This window comes from Misgurnus anguillicaudatus, chromosome 2, assembly GCF_027580225.2.
Source record: "Misgurnus anguillicaudatus chromosome 2, ASM2758022v2, whole genome shotgun sequence".
Classification (NCBI taxonomy): Eukaryota; Metazoa; Chordata; class Actinopteri; order Cypriniformes; family Cobitidae; genus Misgurnus; species Misgurnus anguillicaudatus.
This window is the reverse complement of record NC_073338.2, coordinates 17740641-17766739: the sequence shown is the minus strand read 5'-3', so window position 1 is coordinate 17766739 and position 26099 is coordinate 17740641. Positions and strand designations below refer to the sequence as shown.

General features: G+C 36.0%; 1 long non-coding RNA gene across 1 annotated transcript; it reads right to left on the bottom strand.

Annotated features, from left to right (window-relative positions):
• Positions 1–331: 331 nt before the first annotated feature.
• On the bottom strand, positions 332–2152 carry LOC141366093 (uncharacterized). The gene is made up of 3 exons (XR_012371094.1): positions 2015–2152; positions 1295–1386; positions 332–989 (listed from the first exon to the last, which is right to left on the bottom strand). It is a non-coding gene; the product is annotated as an uncharacterized lncRNA (long non-coding RNA).
• Between the last annotated feature and the right edge of the window lie 23947 nt (positions 2153–26099).

Here is a 26099-nt window from a genome sequence, read left to right as displayed (position 1 = left end):
AATATGTTTACTGCATACAGAAATAATGTTTTATAAAATAATAAAATGCAATGTTTCTCTATCATTTACATAACAATTAAACAAGTCAATATAATAAACAGCTGTTGTTTTAAACATTGTTTGAACATTAAAACATGACATTGTCATAACGTTTAAAATGGTAAAATGTAACATTACTCTAACGTTCAGACAACAGAAACGTTCCTAGAACTTAAAAAAAACTAGCCGCTTTTAACGTTGGCAGAATGTTTTTGGGAACATTCGGGAACTTTCAGGGAACGTTCTTAGAACTTTTTATTTCTAGCTGGGTCAGTATATTGGTAACAACAAACTTTTAAATTTAAGGTCTTAGTCTGTAAAGAGAATTACAGTATTTCACAGTGAATCCTACGATTATCACATGTTTTGTGAAATACAGTCTGATTCTGTATCATTTGTATGGTATCAATTTATCAGTTTACAGACATTTTTAACAGTGTAAGTTCATACTGAATCTTGAAGGGCTCCTCATTTACATCAGTACTTGTTCAACATGTGCTATAAACATCACCTGCAACTTCAACCTAAAAATGGGTTGAAAAGAGCCTTCACAGATAGCATGCAACCATTGAAACAATGTTAAAGGGGCAATGTCACAATAATGTTCCCCAAAGTACACATGTAATGTTTTAGCAAAATGTAAAAGTTATTTTAAAGTCCTTTAACAAAACATTAATTGTTTGTTTACATACAGTTTAAGGAAATTCAAGCATTTAATAAACAAAAGTGAACATGTATAAATGTGTGTATGTGTCAGTAGTGTAAAGTAAAGCACACTGAGTGTGCAGGTGAATAAAGACTGATGATGGGATTTACTCCTCTAAACCATCACTGATCCTCACCTCACATCTGCACCAGTCTCTCCTGAACGGAAGTTAATTAGATAGGGCAATGACTGATCACTATTCATATACACACAGCTGGGTTCAGGAAATGTTCCATGGGTTACACTAAAACACAGCAACAATTAAAACTACAATATGATGTTCTCAACGCCAATGCTAAATCTTTTCTTACAGCAATTGAGGAAAACAAATAAAACAAAACTTTGGTCTCTATGAACAATTTAAAGCTTTATTCATTTATAAATAAATGTTATGAATAATTTAATATAACTGAAACATAAAAAGTATAAACATATGTAAAAATGAAACATAAACCAAGAATAAAATCTGTACTGCACATCAGATTACACAACTCATTAAAGTTCATTTACTTTTGCGTAATATTAAACAAACTCTTAAAACTTTCTCACCTGTTCATTGTGTTTGTTTCACTTTCTCCGGAGAGACTCTTTTTAAAGGACGTGGCAGCAGCTTAAATGTTAATTTTATACCTAGAAATACACTGAACACACACACACACACACACACACACACACACACACACACACACACACACACACACACACACACACACACACACACACACACACACACACACACACACACACACACACACACACACACACACACATTCTGGTTTTGTGGGGACATTACATAGACGTAATGCATTTTATACCATACAAACTGTATATTTTATCCCCGTTACCTACCCCATTCTCTAACCCAAACCATCACAGAAACCCTTCTGCTACTTCACATTTTCAAGAAACATCATTCTGTTTGATTTATAAGCTTCTTTCCTCATGGGGACATCAAAATGTCCCCACAAGGTCACAAAAATACTGGTATTCCTATCTTTGTGGGGATAATTGGTCCCCACAACATGATAATTACCAGGTACACACACACGCACGCACACACAGATAAAAGCAGCAAATGTTGCCGTATTTGTTCTGCTGTGGTTTTGGTGTTAATGTGCTCATAAACACACCACATAGAAATGCTATTTTTTAAATGCATCTGTGCAAACTATTTCATACTAACTGATATTTGAAGTCTTATTTTGTCTTTTGAGCTTTGGTTTTTAAGTTAAATTTGATCTCATTGTTTTACGACAGTTCATTACTCACCTGTGTAAAGATGATCTTCACTTTCTCTGTTTTATGTACCTCGCATAGTATTATTTATTTTTCTGCTTCCGTAATCTACTTTTTTGCTGTAATCGCAAAGATTATCCCGATTTAACAGTTTCACTTTTACCTGTGACCTGAGTGGGAGTCAAAAAGAGACGAGCAACATTTAAAGTCACAGTACACATTTTATACTCCTGTCAAAAAATACAGTGAAGTGTGCTTTATCCCTTTAGAAATATTTGAAGAGTTTAGCTCCGAAACGCAATAAATCCATTTTGACAATTTTCGGTAAAAACGTGTTTTCTATACCAAGAAAAAAAAAGATGAAAACCACTATTTTCTGTTACAAACTTTCACATAGCATCTTTAGGTTATAAAAACATAAAAAATTCAAATCCATAACTTGATTTTCAAAGATTTATTATAAAAGTTAATTATTTTTTCCCTAAAATGCAATAAATCCAAAGTTTTTTTTCAAAATGCTATAAATCTATTCAATCAATGTATAAATGTGCATTCATTTTGCCATTGTATATTCATTTAGTTGAACAGTTGTACACACTGATTAAAAAAATAAACATTAATGGCATTAATCAAAACACTTACTTTGTCATATTAGGAACACTGTCATTGCTGCGCGGTTATACTTGACGTCGTCGCTTAACATTTTTCACAGCGATCAGATGTGATTCTCGTTGATGTCGGGAGAACAAGCAATCGTCTCCCGAGTGCCTCTCGCGTAAATTATTAGATGTTGATGGCTTACAGTACAAAGTAGATGAGGAAAACTAAGACTCTGTGTTCTCAACGCGCCGCCATTGTTTGTTTACATTGTGTGGAATGGTGCACTGTGATTTGTGGAGCGGATTTATTGCATTCTGTAGAAAAGGAAGAGGTGGCGTTTATTGCGTTTTGGGAAAAAAGGGAGAAAAGATGACAGAATACACGCCGGCTATTGGATTTTGCGTAAAATTAAGAATTTACTTTAAAACACTGACCTGATGTAATACTGATTTTGGCAGTAACTCATTTTTTTTTTCAAAAATGGTGTTTATTGCGTGTGAGGATTCTCGCCCAAAAACCACAGGAGCCACTGCTTATCATCAATGTCGTTTGGACTTCAATTTATTAATCTTTCTTTTATCAAAAAGACTCCCATAAATTCGGGAAACAGGGAAATCTAGCCACACTTAGACCCTGGGTGCATTGCTCTTCCAGGATCTCACAAACAATCTCCTAATGATCGGCAGCTTATGCATTCACTAATTGGCGGACCAAACCATTCTGGAATTAGGTTGAACACAAAATTCCAAAAACTAAGAAAATATCAACGGCAAATTCATCAAATGAAAATAAAAATAAAGGAATATAATTATTTATAAAAAGAAATACAAATTATTGAAAAACTACAACTCAAACATTAAAAGAAAACCTTTTAAATTACCGACCTCCGACTCACGCTGCAGTCATGACCCGTGGCACAACCCAAAAATAAATAAAAATAAATATATGAAATAAACATGAAAATAAGACCCAAATCTCAACTTATTATTTTCTTCATTTACTAGCGTGCACTCTAGCAAGAGAATTAAACAATTTATAAGTATTAAGGGTCACAATAAACCTAATAAATACACAGCATCATTTTAAATAAAACAAATTAATGCCAACACAAAACACTCTACAAAATAAAACAATTATCAAAGAAAAACAAAAATAAACTGAATAGTGTGGCCTTAGCCATCACATTTCCCCCCACCTAAGTATTCTCGCACGGGGAGCGAGAAAGAAAATCAGCCGCTTTATTTTCAGACCCTGGACAGTACTTTACTATAAAGCGAAAGGGTTGAATAGACAAAAACCATCGTGTCAGTCGAGAATTTGTGTCCTTCATCTCATGTAACCATTTCAATGCTTTATGGTCTGACTCAATCAGGAAATCTCGGCCAAGCAAATAATATTTTAAGGAATCCAGCGCCCATTTCAACGCTAAACACTCTTTCTCCACTACCGAATACCTTGTCTCACGAGGAAACAATTTCCGACTTAGATAGAGTACTGGATGCCTTATTCCATTTTGTTCCTGCAATAAAACAGCCCCTAAACCTAATTCAGACGCATCTGTCTGTAAAATAAAAGGTTTCCCAAAATCCGGGCTGCGCAGAACTGGTTCAGTACTCAACGCAGCTTTTAACTGCGTAAAAGCCTCTTCGGCAGGTGCTGTCCATTGTACTTGGTTGGGCTTTACCTTTTTGATAAGGTCTGTCAACGGGGCTGCTATGGTAGAAAAATGGGGAATAAATTTCCGATACCAGCCAACTAAGCCTAGAAATGATCTTATTTGTTTTTTTTGTGGCTGGTAGCGGACAAGATTGAATAGCCCTTAATTTCTGTATTTGAGGTTTAATCTCCCCTCTTCCTAACACATAGCCCAAGTACTCCGTCTCCCTTTTAACCAACGCGCATTTTGCGGGGTTAATAGTTAATCCAGCATCTTTGATTCGCTGAAAAACTACCTTAAGATGTTGAAGGTGATCTTCCCATGATGTACTAAATATTACAACATCGTCTAAGTAAGCGGCGGCAAATTCCCCTACACCATTTAACACAGAATCCATTAATCGTTGAAACGTTGCCGGAGCCCCGTGCAAACCGAAAGGTAGCACCCGGAAATGCATCAGTCCTTTCGGGGTACGAAAGGCTGTGAACTCTCGCGAATCTGGATCTAATGGAACTTGCCAATAGCCTTTACTTAGATCGATAGTACTAATAAAGGTAGCTTTACCAAGTTTTTCAGTCAAGTCCTCAATACGAGGCAAGGGATATGAATCAAATTTCGATACAGAATTCAAATAGCGAAAATCAATGCAAAATCTCAGACTATTATCTTTCTTCGGCACCAATACCACCGGATTACACCATTCGCTGTTCGATGGCTCTATGATGCGCATTTTCTGCATCAATTCTACCTCATCCTCAAACGCAGTCATCAGTCGCTCAGGTATACGATAGCTCATTCGTTTTGGGCATGCACCTTCTTTTAGCACAATTTTATGCTTTTTAAGCGTGGTATGTCCTGGCTGATTTTTAAATAGATTTGGATCGCACAACCGCTGAACTTGAATTCGCTGCTCATCAGAAAGGTGACTTAAATCAACAGAAGGCAATGTTTGACTCTCAGGCAAATATTGCTCTTCGATCTCTTCTTCACTCTCCACCAATCTGATTAAATTAGCCACTGCGCTCTCCTTTTGCGGGTACCACCTTTTCAAAAGATTAACATGTAACACCCTATGCGAGCGTGCTTGTCCCGGGATAGCGATCTCATATGAGGTGGCGCCTATCCTTTTTATCACATCATAGGGTCCCCTCCATTTACCCAAAAGTTTGTTTTCACACGTAGGAAGCATTACGAGAACCTTTTGACCTGGTTCAAAGGATCGCCTCTCAGTCTTTCTATCATACCACGTCTTTTGCCTTTTCTGCGCTTCGCTCAAATGGGTGGTAGCCAGTTCAGTCATTCGTTGCAATTTTTGTCTCATGGCTAACACATAATCAATTACATTCGGTTTGTCTCGAGTCATCGTGTCCCCTTCCCACAATTCTCTTATAAGTGACAACGGTCCCTTCACCTCATGCCCGTACATCAACTGGAAAGGTGAAAACCCGGTTGATGACTGGGGAACTTCCCTATAAGCGAACAAAACATATGGTAACCACTGATCCCAGTCGTTTCCCACCTCGTTCACGAATTTGCGAAGCATTTGCACTAAGGTCTGATTAAACCTTTCTACTAGACCGTCTGTCTCGGGGTGATAAGGAGTAGTTTTTAACCCTTTAATCCCCAACAGCTGATACACCTGCTGTAAAAGCAGAGACGTAAAATTCGTCCCTCTGTCGGTGAGTATTTCCTTCGGGATGCCCACTCGAGAGAAGAACTGAATTAGACAGAAAGCAATAGTTTTAGCCTTAATGTTTCTTAACGGGAAAACTTCTGGAAACCTCGTCGCATAGTCGCAAATGACCAACATAAACTTATTGCCAGTTTTACTTCTCTCGAGTGGCCCTACAATATCCATCCCTAGCCGCTGGAAAGGAACATCGATAACAGGTAAGGGTATTAACGGTACTTTAGGGGGTTTGCGCAAGGCGCTACGTTGACACTCAGGACAGATTTTACAAAATTCAGCAATATCTCTACTCATACCCAGCCAGTAAAAATGTTTGCTAATTCTAGAGTGAGTTCGGCGCCTCCCCAAATGTCCCGCCCAAGGAATGGAATGCCCCAGCGTCATGACTGTATTACGTACCTGAAATGGTACGACCAGTTGCAATTTTTCACCCGTTTTGCGATACAGTAAATCATCTTGTACACAAAAAGACATCCCTTGTATCACACACTCATTTAACCCTTTTTGTGCTGCTTCTATCACCATGCAAAGAATTTTTGAAACCTCAGCATCATTTTTCTGCAGCTGTCTTAAATTTCCAGGGATTAAAGCTTGCTCAATATCCAACAATTTCTCAGGTTCGTTTAATTCCGTACCCTGTACTGTAGTTCCTTTAAACTTTTCCCTCTTCCTTTCCCTTCTTGATTTTTTTTCTTTTGACGGATTCACCGTCAACTCTGCATTAAAAAATGGCATACACATCAAAGGGTTATCTGTATCATCACATTCATTTCGTAATTTTTGCGCTCGAGTCAAAACTACATTACATGTGTTTTTTACAGCTAACAAGTCCGCTAAAGCGGGGAAATCATGACCTAAAATCACTTGGTAAGGTAAACCCTGTGCAAGTCCTACTTTCATCAAATAGGAATGTCCCTCTATTCCCACATTCACATTGGCGATCGGGTAATGCCGCTCCTCCCCATGTACACATTTCACTATCACCTGAGGGACACTACAGATATTTACTTCAGGTACAAGTTCATTTTCCACAAGGGTTTGTGTACAACCTGTATCTAGTAAAGCAGTGACTTTTTCCCCATTCAATTCTACAGTTCTTAACATTTGATCGGGTACAGTAATGTTAGTAGGTTCAGGTACAGAGACTTGTGGAACATAACACATATTTGTAAATGTTTTCATTAATTGCGGACACATCGGTTTTTTATGCCCCAATTGTCCACACTTATAACACTTAATCTCTGACACAGAGACAGAGTTCTCAGTTCGTTTAAAACTTGACTCACTTGCAGCTCTGCTACCTTGAGGTGTCGACGGCAGTCGACGAGAAGACTTGTCCCGCACCGTTTTCCAGCGATTGAGACTCCATGGCTCAGTTCTCCGTCGCGCAGCTACAAAGACATCAGCCAATCGCGCAGCCTCCTCAGCAGAAGGCGGATCATGTTCTTTTATCCACGTTTGCAGCTCTGGGCTAAGCATTCGCAGAAATTGTTCTAGGACAATTACCTCAGCAATGTCCTCCGTAGTTTTCTCGTCCGGTGACACCCACGTATGAAACAAGTCCTTTAATCGAACATACAACTCTTTAGGAGTCTCTTCTTCCATTACCTCCAACGAACGGAACCTTTGTCGATACGTTTCGTGGTTGATAGAATACTTCCTCAAGATCGCCTCCTTTACTTGGCTATAGTCACTGGCAGCTATTACATCCATAGCCACATATGCGCTACGCGCCTTCCCAGTCAATAATGGAATAAGTCTGATGGCCCACTCCTCTCTCGGCCATTTACACACCTCAGCAATGCGTTCAAACGTAGTTAGATAATGTTCAATATCATCCGCTTCACACAACTGTTGCAGCTTCGGCTCTTTCAACACATGTCCAAAGTTAATATTTGCGGAGCCCAAAGAAGCTCCCCGTGGACCCACCGGCTCCACGACATCCCGCGAATCCGCCGCCGGGGTACGTTGATTCACCTCCTCCTGCAGCAAACGGAACTGATGCTGGAGCGTCTTCCATCTAGAATCCTGTCGATTCGCCTCTTGTGCCTGCCAGGCATCCCGGTCACGCCGATCCGACAGGAACCTTTGAAACATCCGCTTAAGCTCCACCACATCACTTTCCGCTTCTCCTTCGGCCGTCGGCCCAGCTGCACCTGTCGCCCCTGAGCGGACCTCGCCATCATCCGAAACGGGCTCCGTATCAGTAGGTACAACAGCACGCACTTTTTTAGGCGCCATGTCCATCAATTTCCTTAGATTTCTTCACCAGTGGCCTTTTCCTGATCAGGCAATCCCACTTCTGACACCATATTTGTGAGGATTCTCGCCCAAAAACCACAGGAGCCACTGCTTATCATCAATGTCGTTTGGACTTCAATTTATTAATCTTTCTTTTATCAAAAAGACTCCCATAAATTCGGGAAACAGGGAAATCTAGCCACACTTAGACCCTGGGTGCATTGCTCTTCCAGGATCTCACAAACAATCTCCTAATGATCGGCAGCTTATGCATTCACTAATTGGCGGACCAAACCATTCTGGAATTAGGTTGAACACAAAATTCCAAAAACTAAGAAAATATCAACGGCAAATTCATCAAATGAAAATAAAAATAAAGGAATATAATTATTTATAAAAAGAAATACAAATTATTGAAAAACTACAACTCAAACATTAAAAGAAAACCTTTTAAATTACCGACCTCCGACTCACGCTGCAGTCATGACCCGTGGCACAACCCAAAAATAAATAAAAATAAATATATGAAATAAACATGAAAATAAGACCCAAATCTCAACTTATTATTTTCTTCATTTACTAGCGTGCACTCTAGCAAGAGAATTAAACAATTTATAAGTATTAAGGGTCACAATAAACCTAATAAATACACAGCATCATTTTAAATAAAACAAATTAATGCCAACACAAAACACTCTACAAAATAAAACAATTGTCAAAGAAAAACAAAAATAAACTGAATAGTGTGGCCTTAGCCATCACATTGCGTTTGGAACCAAACTCTTCATTTAGTTCAAATGTGCTTTATTGGTTTAAAACAGTCAAAAAAAACTACAGGTAACATAACACATGCATATGAAACACATTGGCGCTTCTTAAAGGGGTTACAAAATCAAGTTTTTCTTTATCTTTTGGCATAAATGTTATCTTTTATTTAAAATCAAATCAAATTACTTTTATTGTCACATCACTAACAGCACGGTGGTGAGTAAAAGTTTTGAGTGCTCAGTAAAGAATACAATAATGTAAATAACAATATACATTATACACAATAAATACACAATGTACACAAAATAAATCCACAATATGCCCAGAAGATATGCACAATAAATGTACACATAATGCAGTTGCAGGGGTGCTGTGGGTCGATACTGTGAGTGATGATTGGGTTAATGTGGGTGTAGTCCCTTTTCTGTTTTCTAAAACCAACCACCTGCTTCTTGGTCTTACTAATATTAAGTGGGTGTTTCTCCTGACACCAGTGTGTCAAAGTGCACACCTCATCTTTGTAAGCCGTCTCAACTTGTCAGTTTTCAGCTCTAGCACCATTGTGTAATCAGTGCATTTAACAATAATACTGGAGTAAGTACAGGAATACAGGAGTGAGCTAAGAACGCAGGCATTCGGAGCTCCAGTTTTGGGGGTCAGTAGAGAGGAGATATTGTGTCTATTTTGACCACCTGACACCCTTAAGCTTCACATCAAGCTTACCCAGCACCAAGCTGTAGTCCACAAATACTAATCTCACATAAGTGTTGTTGTTGTCTAAATGTGTGTGTGAGAGAGAGAGAGAGAGAGAGAGAGAGAGAGAGAGAGAGAGAGAGAGAGAGAGAGAGAGAGAGAGAGAGAGCAGTGTGTAATGTGAAATCAATGACATTATGAGTGGTGCAGTTGTTATGCAAACAGAGTGTCATGTGAGAAAGTCAGCACAAATTAAGCAGGTGTGGTTCAAATTTCTGTGAAAACCCCAACTTGTCTGCACATGCTCTTAGTACATGGTATAGTGCAATTATCCAAACAAGAAATACTAATGAACTTTTGCTGAGGTGCAACACAGCTTTACCATCTAAATATGTTACAGAGCATACAGAGAACATGATATATTTCACATTGGGTATGTAAATGCAATACTGCACACACTCAGTATTATTGTCCCAGTCCCAGTCTGTCTGCCTTCCTGTTTCTCCATGTTTCCTGTTTATTATCCATTTGAATTTCCTTTCCCATCATCCTTTATGCTTCCTTACCTGTCCCTTGTCTGCAATCCTCCTCACCTGTCAGCTAAGCTCATCAGCTCGCCTATATATACTTTGTCTGTTTTCCCCATGAAGATCCTGAATTATCAGAGGAACTGAATTCAATGAAGAATCCAGTCTGAGGCTATTTTGGGGATTTCCGCCTGGATTTGGCTTACCTTTAGCTTCCCATACCCACATGCAGAGGTGCACATACAAAAGTTTGGTATCATTTTACAGGAAGCCCTTTGAAATTACATAAAACACTGTTGAAAGTGCTAAACATGGTTGTATGTGTTGTCAGTCCTCTAATAAACACAAAAATAAATAGGCGCTTTTTGATGTTTTTTTTTTTTTCTAAAGTCTGTATTTAAAAGTGCATAACTCTGGCCCTGAGTGGTAACTAAACCTGCAGACAGTTTTGTGTGATTCCAGCAATAGCCAGCTTACAGAGTAAAAAGGATTTTTTTCTCTATCATTATAAATGCAAAAGTTATTTTACTCCAACTGATGGGAGGAATAATACCCTTTTTGTATTTAATTTGAGCCTAAACATATTTGAGGTGCTCCCATAACCACACACAGTGGAATAAATGCAATATCTTTATATAATTTTGCAGAAAACCCTTTGAAGTTACATAAAAAGCTGCTGTTTGTGACAAATAGTGTTATTTATGTTGTTTTTCATATGATAAAACACCAAATTTTCTGTTTTTATGTTGTAAATACTGTCTTTGATAGTGTATATCTCTGGTTCTGGGTGCTCTAGCAGACTGCAGACAGTTCTCGTTGTTACCAGCAGCAGACAGTAAACACCCCAAAAAAGAATGATCTCTTTAGCATGTCGCATTCAAAAGTTATTCTTATTTTACTGAAGGGTGTGAAAATACATTTTTCATATAAATATAAATTTTTTGTTTTGCACATATAATAAATAGCAAGGGATTAATTATGCACACAACCAAAGAAAATGCTGTGAATGGACTCATTTTTTAGAGTAGGACCTAAGAGAAAAGATGGTGTATCATTTGTGGCTATCTGTGCTATCTGAGGCAGTTCACACTCAAGTTTCTCATATGTTTACAAAAGACAATTTTTTTACCTCATTATTCATTCAACGATTATTGAATATATGATGACAATAGAACAAAAATAATGTTGTAGTGAGAGCTTTCATTTGATAAAAGACTTGCCAGAGGTGGGTAGTAACGAATTACATTTACTTCGTTACATTTACTTGAGTACATTTTTTGGGTAACTAGTACTTTTAGAGTAAATTTAAGGATGGGTACTTTTACTCTTACTCAAGTACATTTCTAGTGAAAAACTGTACTTTTACTTCGCTACATTTGGCGGCGTTACTGCGCTACTGTCAAATGGTAATAATTAATGAATATATTTTTTTAAAAGATTATATAGGGCGTGTTCGAAAGTTTCGCGAGGCAGGCTGCGTCACCCTTAGCGTGCGACCGCGCGGTCACCCCTAGCGCGCGCGACAGCGACCACGACCACGCGTAGATGATAGGAGAAGCAGATCAACGCGTGTGCGTTGTGCGAGATATCGGAGGCAGATCCTGCGTGGCTTCAAATTCGGTCTATGTTTTCACTCCAAGAGGTCAAAAAGAATAGTTTCATAATGCGATGCATGCTTTGTTCAATAAACGAGCTGACATCTCAGCGTACAGGAATTCAAGATCCAACCTGAAGTAAGTGTCACATGTCTATTTGAACACTATTAATGGTCATTTCACACACTCTCCGTCACCGAGTTTTTTTGCCATATGCAGTCTTGTGCAAGCGATGACAAAACCTAGTATAAGTTAAACCATACAAACAGCACGTTCACATTTCCATATCATTTCCCCACAACTAAACAAACTGAACAGCATAATGTAACGACGTCTTGCATTTATACACAAATCCGGACACCTCACTAATGTGTAGAAAATTCAAACGGGATTGTACTTTATTTAAATCCTTCCTAAAGAATGAATGAATAAATATAAAAGAATAAAGTTTGATTTTAAAGAAACATGTCTTATATATTATAATATGTAGAGTTGATTTGCACAAACAGATAAGTTCCATATGAAATTCTAAAATGATCATTTTTATTAAGCTCCTGTTTATGTTCAGTAATTGCACTTTGATGGCAATGAAAATAACCTATTCATATAAAAACATGATAACAAACAGACACACACGTTCTTTTTTGTTTACTGTTTGCATGTTTAAAGGCAGATGCTGACAAGTTTGTGTTGTGAACATGAAAATAAATACAGAGTTAACTGTCAGAAAAACATCTGTTTGTTTGTTTGAGATTTTTTCTCAAATGACACGTTATGTGATGTTTATGTACCCATTGCAGGACTGAGATAGGCTGCTTTACTTGTATATAGGGATGCATATCAATTAATCGCGATTAATCTATAGCAGAATAAAAGTTTTTGTTTACATCATATATGTGTGTGTACTGTATATAATAACTTTGTATAGTTAAATGCACACACATGCATGTATATATTTAAGCAATGTTTACATGTGTATATACATTTGTATATTTATGTATAATTTATATTATATATAAATATAAATACTTAATATATAAATATATTTTTTTCTTAAAATTATACATGCATGTGTGCATATTTATATATACATAATTATTATACACAGTTCACACACATATATGATGTAAACAAAAACTTTTATTCTGCTATAGATTAATCGCGATTAATTGATATGCATCCCTACTTGTATATAAGCAGAACAATGAGACTTTTAAGGAGAGGTTTGTGAAAACACTCCAAGTAGTCTGAAATTCAGTGCTTTTGCGCTACTTCTCTATCAGATCGGAAGTAACGAGTAACTAACTACTTGAGTAGTTTTTCATCTAATACTTTTTTACTCTTACTCAAGTAAATAATTAGATTGATACTTTTACTTTTACTTGAGTACATTTTTGTATAAGTACTTGTACTTTTACTTGAGTACAGATTTTGGGTACTCTACCCACCTCTGAGACTTGCCCATGTTTGTCATACTTGAAAAATATGAAATATGTGAATATTAAATCATATTAAAAATTGTGTGTGGGGGGGTGATAGTGTAAATTAGGTGTAAATAACTTTCTTACAGTAAAACATATCTCAAAGTGATGCATATCTGCAGAAAGTAGAGAGTCTAATCTTTCAAACAGTATCTCATATGTGGTACTGGGTCCATGACAGACCATGAAAAATTAAAGGAATATTTTATATTAAAGGGGACATATTATGAAAATCTGACTTTTTCCATGTTTAAGTGCTATAATTGTGTCCCCAGTGCTTCTATCAACCTAGAAAATGTTAAAAAGATCAACCCAATAATTTAGTTTTGGTAAACCATTTTCTGCAAGCATGTGAAAAAATAGGTCATTGTAATTTGGCCCTTATTGTGATGTCAGAATAAGGTAATACCGCCCCCTTTATCTGCACTATCCAACCACAGCACAACCATTTAGTATGGAGAGAAAGAGAGAGATAAAATAATTCACAGCACAATTGAGTTTCAATTGCAACAAACCACCATCATTGTGATCAGTGGTTGCACTTCATCCGCTCATTTGCATTTTAAATTACACACCCAAAACGGCACACTTTTGCTCAGACCTAGATTAACATTTAGTTTACATCTTTAAAATAATCTCATAATATGTCCCCTTTAACTTTTGGTATAAAATTTTTTTTTGATATTTTTGATATTGTTACAAATAACAAACTGCACAATACATTTCCTGCTTTTAAATATAAAGTTGTTGTCTTTATATTTAATATCAACCGATAAAATAACAGTATGTAATTTAATTGTAAAAAATACAGTAGTATATATTTTATACTGTAAAAAAATAACAGTAAAATTTCCAGTATAACAGTAAAATACTGTATGTCAGATCTTAGACATTACAGTATAATATTGTACTTAATTTTGCAGTATGCTTAAAAACTGCTGTCATTCCTGCTACAGTAATTTTACTGTTGTTTAAAAAACAGTATCTACTGGATAATTGTTGCCAGTAAGTTACTGTTAATTTGACAATAAACTTTTTACAGTGCAGTTCAAACATTTATTTTAGTCTGGGACTAGGCTTAACCCCTTTTTGGCAAACCACCTCTAAAGGTTTATAGGTAACATGTGGCATATCATATGACCTGTCCTTATGTCATATATAGAGAGATCAATGCTGACATCTTGTGGATGGTGTGTGAATTTTTTTTAAACACTGTGGTATTTTGGACCTCAGGATGATATGGAGGTTAAATTGAATAGTTTCAATCAAAGTGGGTTTCAGAATCAAACACAAAAAAAACAAGGAAAGCCAAAAATGGGTTTAAACAACACAAAGCTATAAATAATATTGAATTCAGTTGTTTGTTATAGAATGTTTGTCAACTAATTTTTGTCAAATCCCTTTAAAATGTTATTTTTCCTTATTTTGTGATTGAATTTGAAATTTAAAGGGGACATATTATGAAAATCTGACTTTTTCCATGTTTAAGTGCTATAATTGTGTCCCCAGTGCTTCTATCAACCTAGAAAATGTTAAAAAGATCAACCCAATAACTTAGTTTTGGTAAACCATTTTCTGCAAGCATGTGAAAAAATAGGTCATTGTAATTTGGCCCTTATTGTGATGTCAGAATAAGGTAATACCGCCCCCTTTATCTGCACTATCCAACCACAGCACAACCATTTAGTATGGAAAGAAAGAGAGAGATAAAATATTTCACAGCACAATTGAGTTTCAATTGCAACAAACCACCATCATTGTGATCAGTGGTTGCACTTCATCCGGTCATTTGCATTTTAAATGACACACCCAAAACGGCACACTTTTGCTCAGACCTATTTTAGACTTAGTTTATATCTTAAAAAAAATCTCATAATATGTCCCCTTTAATATAATCCAGATCACTTCAGATCCAATGTAAATAATGTAATACAGGATCAATACTTAAATATTCAATTTACATTTAAATAAAATGACAAGCCTGTACTCTGAAATGCACTGTTTCATTTGTGTACTGCACTGTGGGGTTCATTTGTGTATTATGAGCAAGCAATGTTGTGTGTCAGGTTTTTGTACAGTGTTATTGTGTTTCCTGTCACTGTGGGCACCATGGCACAGTAATACAGAGCAGAGTCTGTGAATTTAACAGATGAGATCTCCAGATACACTTGTTTGAGTTGTTTTTCAGCTTTTGAGTAAAGACGAAGAGCAGGCTCAGATGCGTCTGAATATTCAGTGACTGACAGCAGAAACTTTGGTGTTGATCCGATATACTGTTGATACCACTGAAGAGAGTTAACAGTAACACCACTAGTAATACTGTATTTACAAGAGAGATTCACACTTGTACCCTCAAAACCATTTTTATCGGAAGACAATGGCTCTATTGTGTCAGCAAATGAAGATCCTGTGCATAAAAGAAAAGAACTTCAATTAATCAAGCAATAAGTTAATATGTATTTGTTTTTATTTTAACTAGAATATTGCTTAAATTAATATATCTTACCAATGCAGAGTTGTATTAATGCCCAGGTAAAGAGAAGCATGATGTCTTCAGAGCTGTATGGCAAGACTATCATTATAAAACGTTTCACTCTATCAGTGTCTCAACTTTCTAAATAAGCTCCTCCCACAGCTGACAGACTTTATCTAATAACTGGGAAAAATATTTTATATTTGAAACTTATATAAAAAGAAGGTAGTAGTAATAATGCACAGTGTGAAACTTTTCATGGTAAATTTGCAGTAATTAACGGGCAGTAAAGTATTATTTTATTTACGGTTTACAAAACACTATTACAGATTGTAAAAAAAAGTATTTCTAAAAACATTTAACAGAACACTGGACAATTTTTTGCAGTAAATCACCATATATTAGCAGTATGTGTACTGTATATTTACATTAGTGGTACTACATTTGTATTGCCAAACACACTTTAAACATTAAATTCTCCAATTAACTCCAGTTCACTAATCATCAAGTGTTTGTACGAAACGTTGTTATCATTGATGAAAAACAAGTAATCAAGTTAAGTGTGAAGTGCCCAAGTAAAGAGAACACTGATTACCATAATGGTGATTTTAAATGAACATTCCCGTAAAACAACAGAAGTCTAAATCATCACTAAATTAATTACTTAATTATATAATTTACTTCAACACTGCTTTAATGTCACTTTTAACACTTTGTTTTATATTGTAGGGAGCAGGCAGTGCTTGCTTTGAAGATGGGTCTTAGGCATTGTCCAGCTGGGCCTGCCTTAAAGGGGTCATATGATGAAAATGTCAGCATTGCCACTTTGTAGGTGTGAGCAAAAACAGGTCATTGAAATTTGGCTTTCATTATGATGTCATAAGGATATCTTATTAGAATAATACCGCCTCCTTAATCTGAACTCTGAAAGAGAGAGAAAAGAAGGACTTGACAGCACAATTGAGTTTGAATTACAACAAACCACCATCATTGTGATCAGTGTTTGCACTTTATCCGCTCATTTGCATTTTAAAAAAAACACACAAAACTACACATTTTTGGACTTGACAGCACAATAGAGTTTCAATTACAACAAACCACCATCATTGTGATCAGTGTTTGCACTTCATGCGCTCATTTGCATTTTAAAAAACACACCCAAAACGACACATTTTTGCTCAAACCTACAAAGTGGCAATGCTAACATTTTCATCATATGACCCCTTTAAAATCCAGTATTATCCTGATTGACAGTCATGTGGTCAAATGACATGGGGCCTTTGAAAGGAGAATCCTTGCAAATCGCTGTACTTTTTCGTATTATATTCCGTGATTCACAGTTTATCCCAGATAACCACCCAGCCAGCAGTGCTTGGTGGGGCAAATGTAGGCCCCATATGGGCTTGCAATATGAGCCCCAAGCTGGTCTTGCACCCGGGTTTCATGCTGGCCCCATCTGACTTAGCCCACATGAACCTTCTGTAGAAACTAAAGCCAATGTGGACTAAACCAAAGTCAAGTATGGGTGTGGTTGGGTTGAAGAAGTGATGAAGTTAATTAGATAATGAAGAGATGAACGAAGTGATGATAGACCATTAATGATAAACACCTGCTGTTAATAAACAGAATCACTAAAGAAAGATGAACAAGAAGAGAATAAAGACAAAATACCAGCAGAACCACAACAACTACAAAAAAAATAAATAAACATTTCTTGGTGGAGCTAATGTACACTGCAAAATCCCCAGAGTTAAATGAACATTAACACTGCTTAATGGTTATATAGATCCACACTACGGAGTGTTAAAAAAGTAACACTTGAAGCATTTTACATCTTACATCTTACTTATAGAGTTATTTATTAACTTAGGTGTAGATGTTTCATTTAAAGTCACCATTATTGTGATCAGTGGTTGTTTTAGTTTGACTCTTGACTCTTTGTTTATTTTTTCTGCCTGCTATAACTTTGTGTGTTATATTTGTTATGGTAAAGAAGAGACCATGGGCCCATACCATGAAAATGGTTAAACAAACTCAGGGTTACAGGATTAGTTTCAGGTTGACAAAACCAAGCCAATGTGCAGGCCTTGTTGGTAAAAGCTATTTTCATGGTACCCAAAACCCAGGATTTGCACAAACTAATCCTAAACAAAGCTGGCTAACCAACTAAACCAGCTTCATGGTATAGGCCCCATGTTGCAATTCTGTTATGATGTTTGATACGTAATGTTGAACATCAAGAAAATGTATTTATTAATTTGGTGTTTGCTCATTTAGCAGATGTATTGGTGTCTCTCAGTAATGTGATGCTGCAGTGTGATATCTGGCACTCTCAAAGCGGTTTGTCATTCTGAAGATTTTGAAACAATGTGTACTTAGATTAACCATGCTGTAACTTAAACACACGAACATCAAGTCTCACAGTATGAATCTCAACAATGGTGACAAAGAAAAATGCCAAAATGTTCATGATTTTTTTTCATGCCGCAGTGCATTCTGGGATTTCTGGATAAGATTTGTTGATACCCAGAATGCATTGCAGCATGAAGCTTTTCATTTTATGGTCACCATTATTGAGATCCATACTCATATTCTTTATATTTGGGTGTCTAAATTGGACAACAGTTAATTTTGAACTATACAGTATTTCAACTTTAAAATGCTAAACTGATATGAGAGTGCCAGATGTCATACTTCAGTATCACATTACTGACAGATAATTTTTTTTTGGTAAGCATACTAAAATAGCATGTCAGTTTTTTTACATGACAATTAACACTATATCCTAACCAACACCACCACTGCCATAGAATCACACAGGGCACTTTTGTGTCTATCGTTGCCATAACAAACAGGTTTTAAATACACCAAGTTACAGCAACCAGAAAACAACAAGTCTAAAACAGAGTAAAGAGACCAACTAAAACTACCACTGATCACAATAATGGTGACTTTTAATGAAACAGCCAACATCTAAACCTAAGTTAATAAATAACTCTACGGGGCGGTTTCCCGGACAGGGATTAGACTAGTCCTAGACTTAAACACTTTTAAGAGCTCTCCAAACTGAAAACAACTTGCACTTACATTTCTTAAAATACATCAGTGCCCTTTGTTTTACCTCAAAATGCACACAGGTAATGTTTTAAGTAAGGCATGTTTGTTAGAACTAGTTATATTTCCTAATTAAACTAAGGCCTAGTCCTGGATTAAGCTAATCCCTGTCCGGGAAACCGCCCCTACAAGTAAGATGTAAATGCCTCAGTGTTACTTTTTTAACACCCTGTAATGTGGATCTAAACACTGAGCAGCATTAATTGAACACTGGGGATTTTGCAGTCTACATTGGCTCCACCAAGAAATGTTTATTTATTTTTTGTAGTTGTTGTGGTTCTGCTGGTCTTTTTATTCTCTTCTTGTTCATCTTTCTTTAGTGATTCTGTTTATTAACAGCAGGTGCTTATTATTAATGGTCAATCATCACTTCATTCATCTCTTCATTATCTAATTAACTTCATCACTTCTTCAACCCAACCACACCCATACTAGACTTTGGTTTAGTCCACATTGGCTTTAGTTTCTACAGAAGGTTCATGTGGGCTAAGTCAGATGGGGCCAGCATGAAACCCGGGTGCAAGACCAGCTTGGGGCCCATATTGCAAGCCCATATGGGGCCTACATTTGCCCCACCAAGCACTGGCTGGGCATTGAAACAATGTTAAAGGGGTCATATGATGAAAATGTTAGCATTGCCACTTTGTAGGTTTGAGCAAAAATGTGTCGTTTTGGGTGTGTTTTTTAAAATGCAAATGAGCGGATGAAGTGCAAACACTGATCACAATGATGGTGGTTTGTTGTAATTGAAACTCTATTGTGCTGTCAAGTCCAAAAATGTGTCATTTTGGGTGTTTTTTAAAATGCAAATGAGTGGATAAAGTGCAAACACTGATCACAATGATGGTGGTTTGTTGTAATTCAAACTCAATTGTGCTGTCAAGTCCTTCTTTTCTCTCTCTTTCTCTCTGCACTAAACGGCAGTGCAGTGGTTGGAGAGTTCAGATTAAGGAGGCGGTATTATTCTAATAAGATATCCTTATGACATCATAATGAAAGCCAAATTTCAATGACCTATTTTTGCTCACACCTACAAAGTGGCAATGCTCACATTTTCATCATATGACCCCTTTAAAAATTGTTGATTTGTCAATGTTTATACCATTGAATCAATATCACGTTTGCATCCTCCATTAATATTGAAAAAATATTGAAATTTCTACAAACCACCATTACTATGACCAGTGTTTGCTTTAGTTGGGTCATTGACTCTTGACTTTAACTAAGTTAATGTTTTTTTCAAGTGTTTGTATGTGTTTATGTATAAACACATTTGGATTGGAAAAGAATGATGTGTTTCAAAGATGAGTTGAAGCTAATTGCTTTTTTATGAAGACATCAAGAAGTTACCAATTTAAGCTGCTTAACATGATTATGTTGATACATTTTTTACCATTATAACTGTTCTGGTTTGCAAATCCACTATGACTAGGCTAACAAAAGAATGCTGACACATTTAGACATCATTACTCATCCTACAAATCTCAACAATGGTGACAATCATCAAACAAATTCAGATAAAGCGATCAACTGCAATGCATGCTGGGAGTCATAAGTTTAGTACTACGATGATACCCAGCATGCATTGTAGCATTAAGCTTTCTTTTGTAGATGGTCACCATTGATGAGATTCATAGACTGATTCATGATGTCAGAGATAGAATCAGCAGGTTAACTTCGTAAGTGTTTTTATAATTTTCAAAATAACAAATCTGACACTACTTCCAACTAGTACTATATTATCCATTTGCAATAGTAGATGTGGGTTTAAACACTGCTACAACAGCCAAAGAAAACCTAACATAAAAGGGGACATATTATGAGATTTTTTTCAAGGTGTTAACTAAATCTTTGGTGTCCCCAGAGTGTGCAATTGAGATTCTAGCTCAGAATACCACACAATTAACTACAGCATAATAAAATTGCCACTTTGTAGGCCTGAGCAAAGGTGTACCATTTTGGGGTGTGTCATTGAAAATGCAAATAAGCAGATGAAATGCAAACACTGATTACAATGATGGTGGTTTGTTGCAATTGAAACTCAATTGTGAATTATTTTCTTTCTCTTTCTCTCTGTACTAAATGGCTGTGCTGTGGTTGGATAGTGCAGATAAAATTGTTATTTATATATATATATATATATATATATATATTGTAATATTTGTCCTTATTAATAAGCTGCTGCCACCACCTTTAATTATTGTAGCCAGTATGGTCTGGCAAGAGAAGACAACACACCACCTGCTTCAATCACAATATGCAGTTTTATTAATAGAGGGGACCAGAAGGACAGGCCTAACCTAACCTAGAAAGCCGTAGAACTACACAGAGTACTACGTGCATTCACTCATTTCATTGGTGACAACACCCACAATCAATTACAGTGGCACTTCAAACCTTATTTAAAACATCAAGTTCATGCATGTGCAAACCAAAAACAATGGGTACTCACGGCTGTTCCTTAAACCCTTTTAGATTTAGTACAGCCTCTCCTTACTACCCCCCCTCGATCACTATAAGCACAACTTTATTTAATACATCAGTTTAATAAATACGTCAAAAAGTAAAAACATTAAAAAAACATCACTTAACTCGCCCACAGCGACGTTGCCCCTCCCAATTACTGGGGGGGGGGATTTCCCACACGTTCAGAAAAGTACACAATGTCACTGCGGTGTGTCGTCGTCACATCATAACTCACGTGGACCTCGGGGAGTCATTCATAAACTGGGAGGTATGAACAGTATCACCGCGGTGGGTCGGCACACCAGCATTCACGTTTGCGTAAGGGAATAATTTACAGATAGCAAATCCCGCCGTAAGTCAGTTTCCAAAAGGCAAAGTCCAGCCGGGCTCGTAATAATAGCATTCGCGTTTCAGCACAGTTACGACGGCACTCCTACCTTCCCATCTATATCTAATCTTTCCCTTCACCCGCTCTCTGTCTATCTTCATCGCCGGCGGCCCTAACCGACCGCGAACGACACCCCCCTCCCAAACAAAAGGTGAGTACCGCCGTCTTGTGATCCACACTGTCACCGGAACCGAGCCACTCGCATTGTCTTTTCCGCTCCTTTTAAAAACTTCTCCCACACTATCTCTCCATACACGGCGCGCGCCCCGGTGTTTCTCATTTCTTAATCAGTCTCATTAATTAGTTGCCAGGGCAATATCCAAAACGCAAAACACTACAATATATATATATATATATATATATATATATATATATATATATATATATATATATATATGTTTTTTTTCTTCTCAATATTAATTGAGGGTGCAAACGTGATATTGATTCAATTGTATTAACATTGACAAATCAACGATTTTTAACATTGTTTCAATGGTTGCATGCTATCTTGGAAATGTTTATTACCTCATGACAAGCAAATTGCACAATTTCATTGAAAAAATAACACTGCAACATGTCCTTTATAACAATTTGTAGAACAATTTGCATCATAAGTGTTAAGAAAATAAATTCATCTTAATCTTATTTTATATTTTTTTTCAACAAATGGGAAAAAAAAACAAATGAAGGTGTTGTTTTCTTGTTACTGCATACACTGTAAAAAGCAGCATTAAGTTAAGCAGTTACCAATTTAACCTACTATTTAAGTTTTTGACTTAAACAAGTTGACATAACTTATAAATTCAAGTTTAAATTGTTTAAATAATTTTTTACACAGAGTAACATAAAAATATATTTTTTACAGTGCATTAATCCTGTTTTTGTACAGTTTTGTTGTGTTTCCTGTCACTGTGGGCACCATGGCACAATAATACACAGCAGAGTCTGTGATTTTAACAGATGAGATATCCAGATCCACTTGTTTTAGTTGTTTTTCAGCTTTTGAGTAGAGACGAAGAGCCAGCTCAGATGTGTTTGAATATTCAGTGACTGACAGCAGAAACTCTGGTGTTGATCCTATATACTGTCGATACCACTGAAGAGAGTTAGGAGGGACACCACTAGTAATACTGTATTTACAAGAGAGATTCACATGTGTACCCTCAAAACCATTTTTATCTAAAGACAATGACTCTATTGAGTCAGCAAAGGAAAATCCTGTGAATAAAAGATCCTCAATTAATCAAGCTATACAATAATGTATTTTTAGCTGGAATATTGCTTGAATTATTATCTCATACCAATATGAAGTTGTATTAATGTCCAGGTAAAGAGAAACATGATGTGTTCAGAGTTACAATATGGCAAAAATATCATTATAACACATATTTCACTCTGTCAGTGCCCCTTCTTTCTAAATAAGCTCCACCCACTGCTGACAGACTTACTCCAAAACCTGAGAAAATTGTCTGTGGAAAGATGAAATTTAGGATTCTAAATATATATATATATATATATATATATATATATATATATATATATATATATATATATATATATATATATATATATATATATATATATATATATATGTAAGCAATAAGGTACGAGAGACTTTCATGAAGTTAAATCAATAAAAGCATTCCTTCCACTAGAAAAAAATAGTCCCTGACTGTGAACAACAACATGAAAGCTCAAATAAAAACAAACTGTTCTCAGACTTTGTCTCATTATATGTTTATGTGTTGCTAAGGGCGCAGTGATATTAAATAGAACCGTTGGGTGAAGCGGTCATAGCAGTGTTTTATCGTGAATAAAGCACACCTATTGACCAATCAGAATCAAGGATTGGAACTAACCGTTTTATAAATATATAAATATATAAATATATATATATATATATATATATATATATATATATATATATATATATATATATATATATATATATATATATATATATATATATATATATATATATATATTAGAGAAGTATATTTTTGTATTACTGAGCAGAATACAGTAGTATATAATGGTAAAGTGCATATGTGTATTAATGTTAAACTGATGCATTTTTTTAAAACAACATTTTTTTTGTGCAGAAAATTCTGTACAGTGAGCTGTTAGGTTTTCACTGAAGTTTATTACGTTTTAGTCACGGTGGTCTTCAGAGCACATTAATACACAGAAGAGCCAGACACACGAAGATCCTATCTATCTATTCCTAACTATCAGAGGAACTGCAGATATGTTAAAGGGGTCATATGATGAAAATGTTAGCATTGCCACTTTGTAGGTTTGAGCAAAAATGTGTCATTTTGGGTGTGTTTTTTAAAATGCAAATGAGCGGATAAAGTGCAAACACTGATCACAATGATGGTGGTTTGTTGTAATTCAAACTCTATTGTGCTGTCAAGTCCTTCTTTTCTCTCTCTTTCTCTCTGCACTAAACGGCAGTGCAGTGGTTGGAGAGTTCAGATTAAGGAGGCGGTATTATTCTAATAAGATATCTTTATGACATCATAATGAAAGCCAAATTTCAATGACCTATTTTTGCTCACACCTACAAAGTGGCAATGCTAACATTTTCATCATATGACCCCTTTAAGATCTGCAAAAATCTTTGTTCAAATTGTTTTTCACTGCTGCTTGATCTAGTCGAGAGCTTATAGTGTGTATATGTATGTGCATTTTATATGCTTATATCCCAGCCAACATTGCTTTGTGGGGCCAATGTAGGCCCCATATGGGCTTGCAATATGGGCCCCAAGTTGGTTTGTCCGCGGGTTCCATGCTGGCCCCATCTGACTTAGCCCACATTAACCTTCTGTAGAAACTAAAGTCAATGTGGACTAAACCAAAGTCAAGTATGGGTGTGGTTGGGTTGAAGAAGTGATGAAGTTAATTAGATAATAAAGAGATGAATGAAGTGATGATTGATCATTAATGATAAACACCTGCTGTTAATAAACAGAATCACTAAAGAAAGATGAACAAGAAGAGAAAAAAGAGAAAAGACCAGCAGAACCACAACAACTACAAAACATTCTATAAAAATTATTGGTGGAGCCAATGTAAACAGCAAAATCCCCAGAGTTAAATTAATGCTGCTCAGTGTTTATTAAGGTCCACACAAATGAAATAGTGTGGAGTTAATCTGTGACTATATCTTTTCTTTCACCATCTCTGTTTGATTTTTCTGTTTTTTATCTCTTTGATTTATTTAAATTCACCATCATGGTGATCATTGTTTGTTTTAGTTGGACTCTTGACTCTTGGGTTTCAGCCTGTCTGTTTTTTTCTGGCTGCTACAACCCTGTGTTTTATATTTGCTATGGTAAAGAAGAGACCATGTTGCAATTCTGTTGTGGTGGTTGATACGTAATGTTGAACATTATCATCTAGAAAATGTTTTTTTTATTAATTTAGTGTTTGCTCATTTAGCAGATGTTTCGTTTTCTCTCAGTAATGTGATACTATAGTATGATATCTGGCACTATCAAAGCGGTTTGTCTTTCTGAAGATTTTGAAACAATGTGTACTTAAAAATTAACTATGCTGTAATTTTTTACACACAAACATCAAGTCTCAGAGTATGAATCTCAACAATGGTGACAAAGAAAAATGCCAAAGTGTTCATGATTTTTTCATGCCGCAGTGCATTCTGGGAGTTCTGGATAAGATTTGTAATTTGTTGATACCCAGAATGCATTGCAGCATAAAGCTTTTCATTTTATGGTTACCATTATTGAGATCCATACTCTGATTCTTTATGTTTGGGTGTCTAAATTAAACAACAGTTAATTTTGAACTGTACAGTGTTTCAACTTTCTTTAAAATGACAAACTGATATGAGAGTGCCAGATATCACTTCAGTATCACATTATTGACATAAAAATATATTTGGTAAACAAACAAACACTCAGTTTTTTTGCATGACAGTATTAGACACTATATCCTAACCACCACTATAGAATCACACTTGACACTTTCATCTCTTTCGTTGCCATAGCAAACATGTTTTAAGCACAAAGGTTGTAGCAGCCAGAGGATAATAAATAGGGTAAAAAACAGAGTCAGGAGTCCGGCTGGAACAGGCACTGATCACAGTGAGGGTGACTTTAAATGAAACAGCCAACATCTAAACCTAAGTTAATAAATAACTCTACAAGTAAGATGTAAAATGCTTCAATGTTACTTTTTTAACACCCTGTAATGTGGATCTAAACACTGAGCAGCATTAATTGAACACTGGGGATTTTGCTGTCTACATTGGCTCCACCAAGAAATGTTTATTTATTTCATTTTTTTGTAGTTGTTGTGGTTCTACTGGTCTTTTCTCTTTATTCTCTTCTTGTTCATCTTTCTTTAGTGATTCTGTTTATTAACAGCAGGTGTTCATCATTAATGGTCAATCATCACTTA